The 8,895-nt window shown below is 43.3% G+C and overlaps 1 long non-coding RNA gene across 1 annotated transcript; it reads right to left on the reverse strand.

Moving 5' to 3' along the window:
• Nucleotides 1-3,135: 3,135 nt before the first annotated feature.
• On the reverse strand, nt 3,136-8,080 carry LOC126058616 (uncharacterized). The gene is made up of 3 exons (XR_007513258.1): nt 8,056-8,080; nt 6,488-6,568; nt 3,136-3,159 (listed from the first exon to the last, which is right to left on the reverse strand). It is a non-coding gene; the product is annotated as an uncharacterized LOC126058616 (long non-coding RNA).
• Between the last annotated feature and the right edge of the window lie 815 nt (nt 8,081-8,895).

An 8,895-nucleotide genomic window follows, 5' to 3' on the forward strand; every position in this document is an offset into this window, starting at 1 on the left:
GAGAAATGCCAAGCCACAGGAAGATTGCCCAGGAGCAGAAGCTCAAAGAGACAAGGACATTTCTCCAGAGCTGGCAGAAAGAGAAACTTTCCTCTGGAACTAGCACCCTGAATTTGGACTTCTAGCCTCCTAAACTGTGAGAAAATAAATTTCTGTTTGTTAAAGCCACCCACTTGTGATATTTCTGTTATGGCAGCACTAGATAGTGAAGACAGCCACCAAACTAGCTTTGTGACACTGGCCCTAGTTCTCTCATCCATAAAACAGGGATAACATGGATACCTTCCTCAAAGGTTTGTTGTGAAAGTTAAATGAATTACTGTATTTTTACACAAATAACATGCATCTTCTACATTTGTTTGATAACCATGCCCGCCCCCATGAGGCATTTTCATAAGTATAGCTATGTCAATTTTTTTTACATGTTGCTGTAAAAATAAAATTTAGCATAGTGCACTTACACAAATACCGGGACGGGGGGGGGGAATGCAGTTGGCAAACAAACATAGAAGGCACACGTTATTTGTGCAAAAATACAGTTTAATGCACTTAGATTAGTATCCGACACATACTAGTGCTCAACATGGGTTAGCCATTACTATTATTCACATCTTCATTGTTGTTAAGAATATTTTTCCATAGCCTGTGAGACAGATATGGTTAACTGTGCTGGCAGAACAAAAAAGCTGTTAAAAGATTACCACCTAGAAGTTGGGTAAACAGGAGCCACACCCTGTCAACATGAGACAAGGTAGAAACAACCTGTGAATTACTATATCCTTCTTAGTGTTTTTCTAGCCCCTCCCTCTTTTACAGGCTCCCACATGCACAGAACAAAGTGTGACCACTGTTTAACCTTCCTTAGCCCTCCGAAGATGGTGATGCAGTGTCAAAGATTAGTGGGTTTGCACTATATCCCATAATAAGTAATGCCAAGCGCTGCCAAGAGGGCTCCATCTTGAATATCAGTAGGTTCCATCTTGGATTCCAGATGAGCGTGCAACCTAATTAACATGCACCACCATTCTGAGACGTACCCGCCCCTTGAAAGAAGCCCACTAAATATTCATTACTTTATTGTCTCCACAGAACCCATGTAGGCCCTAGCCTTGCTTCCCTTTTCGAGTCAGCCTTCTGGAGAGGTTTAGTCCTCTGCTGACTCCTTTTGCTTGACTCAAGCGAAATAAAGCTTGCTGAAATAAAGTTTATCTTCCACCTATATTCTTACTTGGGAAAAGACAAGGGCCCTTTGTGTCAGACTGGCAATTAGTAACACCTGGGAGAGGTCAGGAACTAAAGTTGGAAGAAACCTAGAATTAGGGAGGAGGATTGTCGGACCAGAGGGTGTCACATTGGGGCACAGGGCCACTGTGGGAAAGGCTTCCCTATATTACAGCTTTATCTTAGGCTGATCCTATTCATGTGTTTAGGGCTACTGTGACCTGTAAGTGTAGCTGACCCCTTGGTGCCTCTGCTGAGTGTCACAAATCTCATTTCCCAGTCTCATGTTAAGTAAGAGAACCAAACATGGCTAAGATTTTTGATACAAGAAAAAAGTAAGAGATATGGCATAGTCCTGACAGTTTAGGATTCCTGAGCTTGTGAGAAGAAAATGAATTTACCTGACTTTTGTCAGCAATGACTCCCTTCAGCTCTAATCTCTAGAATTCTGTGAGTCCGTCCCTAAACAAGCATCTAGTTCCTCCTGTTCATCTTCACCATGATTGTTGATATAAAGGGTGTACCTGTGCGCACTCAGAAAATGTTATCAAATGAAGGGGTCTGTGCCTGGGACCTATCTCCACCCACTTGGCAATAGCAACAGAGGTGCAGAATCTCCTATTTGTTGTTCTCAACTTGATGGCCCTCAAGGGACAGCCAGCCTGTGTCTTCAGAGAGGTTGTTGTTAGCTGCTGTGGATTCAGCTCTGACTCATGGTGACACCATGTACCACAGAATGAAATGTTGCCAAGTCCTGTGCCATTTTCATGATCGAGTCCACTGTGGTGGCTACTGTGTATTTTATTCTGAGGGCCTTCCAACCTAGAGGGCTCCTCTTCCAGCAACTATATAGGACAATATTCTGTTGTGATCCATAGGGTTTTTATTTCTGAGGGGTAAATAATCGGCAATTGTGAGTTGACTTGTCTGATAGTGATCTGATTATGTGAGTTGACTTGAAGCACTTACTGATGACAATCAAAGACTACAGCCTTCAGTATGGATTATACCTTACCATAAATGAAACAATAATCCTCACAACTGTACCAACAAGCAACGTCATGATAAACGGAGAAAAGATTGAATTTGTCAAGGATTTCATTTTACTTGAATCCACAATTAATGCCCATAGAAGCAGCAGTCAAAAAATCAAACAATCTGTTGTAGAGGGCAAATCTGCTGCAAAAGGCCTCTTTAAAATGTTAAAAAGCAAAGATGTTACCTTGGGGACTAAAGTACACCTGACCTAAGCCATGACATTTTCAATTGCCTCACATGCCCATGAAAGCTGGACAATGAATAAGGAAGACCAAAGAAGAATTGATGCCTTTGAATTATGGTGTTGGCAAAGAATACTGAATATACCATGGACTGTCTGAAGAATGGACAAATTTGTCTTGGAAAAGTACAGCCAGATTGCTTCTTAGAAGAGAGGATGGTGAACTTCGACGTCTCACATACTTTGGACATGTTATCAGGAGGGACCAGTCCCTGAAGAAGGACATCATGCTTGGTAAAGTAGAGGGCCAGCAAAAAAGAGGAAAACCTTCAATGAGATGGATTGCCGCAGTGGCTAAAACAATGGGCTCAAACACAACAATGATTGTGAGGATGGCTCAGGACCCAGCAATGTTTTATTCTGTTGTACATAGGTACAGCACCTAAAACAACAACAATATTGTGAGTTCAGCATGGTTAGTGACTCAATAATTTTCTTTTAAGTAACAGTTAGGATGTTTTTGGCTGCAAACAAGAGAAAAACCTAACTAAAAGTAGCTTGAACAAAAATCACCTCACCTAGCCGGAAGCAGGGGGAGAGGATTTCTGAGTCAAAAACTCACAAGGTCACAAAGGTCCAGGAGCTTTTTCATCTCCCAGTTCTCAGCATGATGGCCTCTGTCCTCAGATGTCCTCTCTTGGTCACACAATCTTAGACAACTGCTTGGAAAGCAGAAAAAGAGGGGGTCCTTATCTTGGTTCTTTGTTAAGAACAAAGAAAACTCTCAGAGTCTACTTTCTGTCCTCTAGATTTGATCTAATATCTCATTGGCCACAGTTGTGTCACATGACCATACTTAATCCAATCATGAGCAAGGGGAGTAGAATGACCATGACTGTCTCAGGCTAATCAATATTCACCTGAAGACTAGTCCAAATGAGTGGGTCTGGGAGAACAGGAAGGACGTTGGTGGCACAGTGGAAACGCTGGCAATTCAAACCTACCAGCCAATCCGTGGAAGAAAGATATGGCAGTCTGCTTCTGTGAAGATTACAGCCTTGGAACCCTGTGGGGCAGCTCCACTCTGTCCTATAGGGTTGCTATGAGTTGACATCAACTCTATGGCAACGGGTTTGGTTTTGGTTTGGGGAAAAATAGAGGACTGGTATGTTTCAATTAAGTAATTGATGATTTCCCTTTCTTATTCCAAAAAGGTACCTTCAGTGATACATGTAACTTGACAAGAGGACATACAATAGAATTAAGTGATGAGGATGAAGTAAAGAAAAAAACAAGAATACATAAAATCAAGCCTGATACAAGGTCAAGCACCAAAAATGCACGCCATGGCATCCTCTAAGCTTGCTAAGGGTGGCCACAAGCTGGGTCTAGTAAAAAGCAGGGAGGGGAACGCAGACCAGTTTCTCCAGAGGTTGCACACTGGTGGCTTGTGGGCCAAATGTAACCCACAGATATGTTTGTTTGGGCCTTTGCAGTAGGGTTTGTTTGTTTTTCAGCTGACTGATTGCCAACCTTAAAAAATTGGGATACATTGTACTTTTTAAAATCTGTAATTCTAGCTTCGCTCTTAAAAAAAAAAATAGCAGCTCTACCAACACTGAGCCTGCTTCCCAGCCAGCAACAATCAGCCCGAGCTGAGAGTAGTTGCCTCCTCACAACGGTGCATGTCTTCTCAGTTCTCTGTGTGGCCTCCCACCCCACCGTCCTCGTCTGTTACTTGCATTGCCGCATGGCCCTTCTGGTATGTGACCCTGGAGTTAGAGAGTTTACAGGTTCCCTGGTGGTGCTGTGGTTAAAGTGTTCAGCTGCTAACTGAAAGGTCAGTGGTATGAACCCACAAGCAGCTCCACAGGAGAAAGATGTGGCGGTCTGCTTTGGAAAAGATTACAGCCTTAGAAACCTTGTGGGGCATTCCGTCCTACAGGGGGGTTATGAGTCGGAATCGATGGCAGTGGGTTTGGTTTGGATAAAAGCAAGGGGCATCAGCTAACAACAACATAATGGAAAGTCAATTGAGACTCTCTAAAATTGGTTAACTCAAGCAATGGAAGTTAAATGTGTTATTTAGAGTTGTAAAGGTAACCAAAAGTAGGACTAAAAATTATCACATAACTTGTGGAGGAAAAGAAAGTATGCAAATTCCTCTTCTCTTGTAGGGAGAAGTCAGCTTTATACCATCTAAAGTTGATAAGCAAGAGGTAGAGGCAAATAAAGAGAAATGAAATTCTGACACATGCTACAACATAGATGACCCTGGGAAACAGCATGTTGAGTAAAATAATTCAGCCGCAAAAGGACAAATATATTGTGATTCCACTTATGTGAAATATCTAGACTAGGCAAGTATATACAGACCTAAGTTTATTAGTGGTTACCAGGGACAGGCAGGAGGGAGGGGGAAAGAGGAACTCTTTGCTTAGGGACATTGAGCTTCTGTTAAGGGTGATAGGAAAATCTGGAAACATAATTTTGACGGGGACACAATGTTAGGAACACGTGGTTGTACATGTGAAGAATGTTGAGATGGTATTTTCTTATACATATATTTACCATAATAAAACCAAGGTTTTATTTTGGGGTAGAATTCTCACCTTCCATGTGGGAGACTGCAGGAGAAAGATGTGGCAGTCTGCTTCTGTAAAGATGACAGCCTTGGAAACCCTATGGGGCAGTTCTACTCTGTCCTATAGGGTCACTGTGAATCGAAATAGACTCAACGGCAGTGAGTCTGGTTGATATGTGGGAGCTCTGGATTTGATCCCTGGTCAATGCAGCTCATGTGTAGCCACCGCCCATCTGTCAGTAGGGGGCTTGTGTGTTACTGTGATGCCAAACAGGTTTCAACAGTGCTTCCAGGCTATGAAGGACTAGGATGAAAGGCTGGTGATCTACTTCCAAAAATCAGACAATGAAAACCCTATGGATAACACGGGTCTGATCCTGTTTGTGGAAATGACACAGGATTGGGCAGCATCTTGTTCCATTGTGCGTGAGGTGCGTGGGCTGACTTGATGGCAGCTAATAACAATGGGATAAAGGCCAGCCAGCTCCTCAGGAGAACCGAAGCGTTCTGATCCTAAGCCTAGACCTCACAGAGCAACTGCTGCAGGATCTAACGAACACCTTCAGCCTCATCCTCACTGTCGACCCCTTGAGGAGTTTCATCGCTGTTTATTAAGGCTTTCTACACAAACCAGAGGGCAGGAACGAAGGACAAAGAGGACTAAACACTTTTCTGCCACTTAAGGGATAACTTGCCGAGAGACAGCTTCCGTATTTCCCACATGAGTAAGACTCTGTCCCAACAGTAGTGAAAATAAAGAGAACAGGAAGAAAATTCAGACTAGATCTGGGGAATGATTCCCACTCTGAGAAGACTTTTACAATCTGCTGTTACTTTGAGCCTCTGATTCTTTTTTTTTTTTTTAGCCCAACTGTTAAAAAGGCCTTGGATTTCAAGAGATGCTTTCTCCCTTCTGATTCAGCCCTTCTTGGCAGCCATATGTCTTCCGGTCCAGAAATGTTCACTGGCTGTAGCAAGGGATTAAGAAATTCTGAGGAGGATTTCCAGTCACATTACTTGAAATGTGAAATCCTTTCTCCAGAATCAGGTACAGAGGTCCCCGAGCAGATGCACACACAGATGGTGTTTATCTGATTTCCTGTCCGTCTCCACCCGCACACTGCTGGCTCTCAGGAAAGGTTAGATAATGACAGCAACTCAGGAAGCCAGGAATGTGAATTGTGTGACACACAGCCCAGATCCACCCCATGTAAGGTTATCGTTCAACCTACCACAGCAAGTCTGGAAATAAGATACCATTTGCTCAAAAAGGGACTTCGCCATACATTTGTGTTCATGAAATAACTAATATCCACCCAGTTTACTCTAGGGAGCCCCCGGGTGGTACAAACTGTCAATGCGGTTGGCTGCTAATCAAAAATTTGGAGGCTCAAGCCTACCCAGAGGTGCCTCAGAAGAAAGGCCTGGCTGTCCACTTCCCCCCGAAATCAGCCATTACAAACCTAGGGAACCCAGTTCTACTCTGACACATGTGGGGTCACCATAAGTCAGAGTCGACTCGACGACAGCTGGTTTTTCATTTGCTGGAGAGAGAGAGAGAGAGAGACAGATGGAAAAAGAGAGTACCCAAACTTAGTTTTGACCCCCCCTCCAACATGCATACCAGCACCGCATTCCCACTTACCCATCAATCCGCATCTGACTGGCCCCCATCACAACGGTGAAAGGCCAGCAGTGGAGCCAAAGCCAGAAGCCTATTTACTGAGATGTTAGCTAAAGCAATTGGAAATCCATTATCATGTTACATGCGTCATTGAGCTCTTAACTGCAGACAAGTGAGCACAGGAGCCATCCCCAACGTGTGGCAAGTGGGGCCAGCTGCTGTACACCCAGACCTTAGGGACGGGCGAGGGAGGGCAGGGGCTGAACTGCTGCTGGGGTCCAGCAGTTCAAGGAGAGGAAGGGGCAGAGGAGCTTAAAAAGAAAAGAAAGGAGCTGAGGCTCCAGGCCCTAGGGCTGATCATGAGGAAGCTCCGCCCTCTCCACTCACCAAACTTGGCCTGTGCAGGGTCCTTTGGGGAATGCTTTTAAGGATCATTAAGCCAAGATTTCTCCAGGGAAGAGGACTAAAGTGCAGGATGTGGGCAAGTAGCAGAGTGGAGGAGAGCTAAGGCTCTTGGAGGAGACAGCCTGGTTTTGAAACCTGGCTCCAACCTGTGTGATCTTGGGCACACTTTGCCTCACTTTTCCTACCTACGAAATGGGTATAATATAATATAGTCCATCATAGGACTAGCTGAAGATTGCTTGAGGACAAAATGAGAGAGTGTGAATAAAGCTAGGCACGGTGCCCGACACAGAGGGAGTGCTCAAGACGTATTCATTTATTCCTATCCTTAGCCCAGACTCTTTATCCCTGAAACGGACTCAAATATGAACAAAAAAATCACTGAAATTGATGTGTGAAATAGCTTATCCCTGACTACAGTCAGTAAATGAGATAAGTCAAATGAGAGAATATTCCTGACATACCTTAATAAGGTATAGAACGCTACACAAATTTCAGAGTCCACTGAAGTAATTTCAAAGAGGCATGGTATTGTTCGGCAAGGGGGAAAATCAAGTTTGAAAGTATTTGTTTCATTCCTACTATGTACCAGTGTGTGGGGTGGGGGAGGATATAATAATAGTTAATTAGTACATTTTGCATGCCAAGTACTGTCTACAAATTATTTTTATTCCTTTCAGTCCTTTAGTTTTAAGAGTGAGGAAAGTGAGACACAGAGAGGTTAAGCAACTTAAGGCCAAGGTTGGTTAATCAACAAATGGCTGTGCTGGGATTTGTACTCAGATTGTCTGATGACAGTCATGGTGAAGATAGCAGCATTTATTGTTTCCTACATGCTATATATTGCTTTATTTAATCCTCACGCCAACCTTATGAGGCAGGTACTATTATCATGCCCATTTTACAGATGGGCTAAGATTAAGTAACCAGCCCAAAATCTCATGGTCACATAGAGGAAGAGTCAGTCATCAATCCCAGGTCAGGGTTACCTGAAGCGCTTACCTCATCACGGTCATCACAGTGCCTTCTCTGTCTCAACAGCAGCAAGAGAGCCATGGCCGGTCTCAACACTGTACTTGTGGACAGCCTGGCTCGGGCCATTACGCAGAAGAGGTTTTGATTTCTTTCTCTGTGCGGTACAAATGGTGATTAGCGAGCATTCTCCCCTAGGAACGTTCTCCAAAGGACCTTGCTCTCAACCTCTCTTGGCGACCTAATAAAATCAAGGTCATGAGAAACGTTGTCACTAAGGACACGAGGCTAAAAGAAGAACAAGAGGCATTAAATTAGCTTGGGTTTTGGAGAGTTTTACCAAGAGAACACTCGAGTGGTTTTGTCTGAACTAATTACAAAACCTCCAAGCATCCTGAATGGTACAAATCTTATAATTAGTGCAGGTAAGTCTATGATTTTAAGTGCTGCCAGTGGGATTCTTCTGTGGATGGCAGCTGCCTTAAACGAAACTGCACTTCCCCGATTGCACAACTTTCTTCCAGCGAAACAGGTGACATGCAACTGTAAAAAGTCAGGGTTTTCCTCCAACCCTCTTCTTATCAACTCTCAACAATTTATTTATTTAATAATATTTTATTCTTTTTTGTGAAAGTTTGCACAGGAAATTTAGGCTCCCTTTTGACAATTTCTATACAAATTTTTCCGTGACATTAGTTACAGTTTTCACAGTGTGTCAACAGTCTCTTTAACTGAGTTTTGGTTATTCTGTTTTTAGTGCTCTAGTTTCCCTGCCCCCTTATCTTCTCATCTTTGTTTTAGCGTAAATGTTGACCTCTTGGTCTCATATAGATGGTTTTTTAGTACCATACTTAAGAGTAATAAATTTTA

Source organism: Elephas maximus, chromosome 15 (assembly GCF_024166365.1).
Source record: "Elephas maximus indicus isolate mEleMax1 chromosome 15, mEleMax1 primary haplotype, whole genome shotgun sequence".
In the NCBI taxonomy this organism is placed as follows: domain Eukaryota; kingdom Metazoa; phylum Chordata; class Mammalia; order Proboscidea; family Elephantidae; genus Elephas; species Elephas maximus.